This window comes from Primulina huaijiensis, chromosome 8, assembly GCF_012295235.1.
Source record: "Primulina huaijiensis isolate GDHJ02 chromosome 8, ASM1229523v2, whole genome shotgun sequence".
NCBI classification, from domain to species: domain Eukaryota; kingdom Viridiplantae; phylum Streptophyta; class Magnoliopsida; order Lamiales; family Gesneriaceae; genus Primulina; species Primulina huaijiensis.
In genome coordinates this window covers 2,626,128-2,627,500 of record NC_133313.1, presented here as the reverse complement: position 1 = coordinate 2,627,500, position 1,373 = coordinate 2,626,128, and positions in this window count along the sequence as shown.

Sequence of the window (1,373 nt, the reverse complement as noted above, 5' to 3'; positions counted from 1 at the left end):
ACAATTTGTAAGATACATAAGGGCACCGATAGCACTTAAATATGGTACTTCTGGACCAAGAATATCTTCATCATCTTCACATGGACGGAATGGATCCTTTTCTATGTTTAATGATCTAACAACCATTGGAGTACTTAAAGGATTTGATTGGTCCATATTAAAACGTTTAAGGATCTTTTCTGTATAATTTGTCTGGTGAACAAATATTCCACATTCTTTTTGTTCAATTTGTAAACCCAGACAATACTTGGTTTTTCCAAGATCCTTCATTTCAAATTCTTCTTTCAAGTATGACACAACTTCTTGAATTTCCTTATTTGTTCCAATGATGTTTAAATCATCAACATATACAGCAATAATTACGCATCCGGATGTTGTTTTCTTAATGAAAACACAAGGGCATATTGAATTATTTACATATCCCTTTTTCATCAAGTGATCACTTAGCCTATTATACCACATTCTGCCGGATTGCTTCAACCCATATAATGATCTTAGTAATTTCACAGAATAACATTCTCTGGGTTTTGAACTTTGTGCTTCAGGCATCTTAAATCCTTCAGGGATTTTCATATATATATTACTATCAAGTGATCCATATAAGTAGGCTGTAACAACATCCATAAGACGCATTTCTAAATTTTCAGATACTGCCAAGCTAATCAAATACCGAAACGTAATTGCATCCATCACAGGAGAATACGTTTCTTCATAATCAATTCCAGGCCTTTGAGAAAAACCTTGTGCAACAAGTCGAGCTTTATATCTTACTATTTCATTTTTCTCATTTCGCTTTCGAATAAAAACCCATTTGTATCCAACAGGTTTTACACCTTCAGGTGTAAGGACTATAGGTCCAAAAACATTACGTTTATTTAGCGAATCCAATTCAACCTGGATGGCATCTTTCCATTTTATCCAATCCTGCCGATTTTTACATTCACCAAAAGATTTTGGTTCATGATCTTCATTATCATTTATGATGTCGATTGCCACATTATAAGAAAATATATCATCAATTTCTTCTATATCTTTTCGGTTCCATATTTTTCCAGTATTAATATAATTGATAGAGATTTCATGATTCTCGTCAGTTTGTGGTTCTGACAAAACATTTTCATCATCATGTGTTTCTTCAGGAACATCATTCTCTATTTTGTGATCATTATGTGTTTCTTCAGGAACATCATTCTCTATTTTGTGATCATTGTGTTTCTCTATGAATTTTCTTTTTCGAGGATTTTTATCCTTGGAACCAACTGGCCTTCCACGCTTCAGGCGTTTAATGACATCATGACTATCTTCAATTTGTTTCTTCGGAATTTCAATTCGAGCAGGGGCATTTGCAGCATGTATATATGATTTAGTTACCC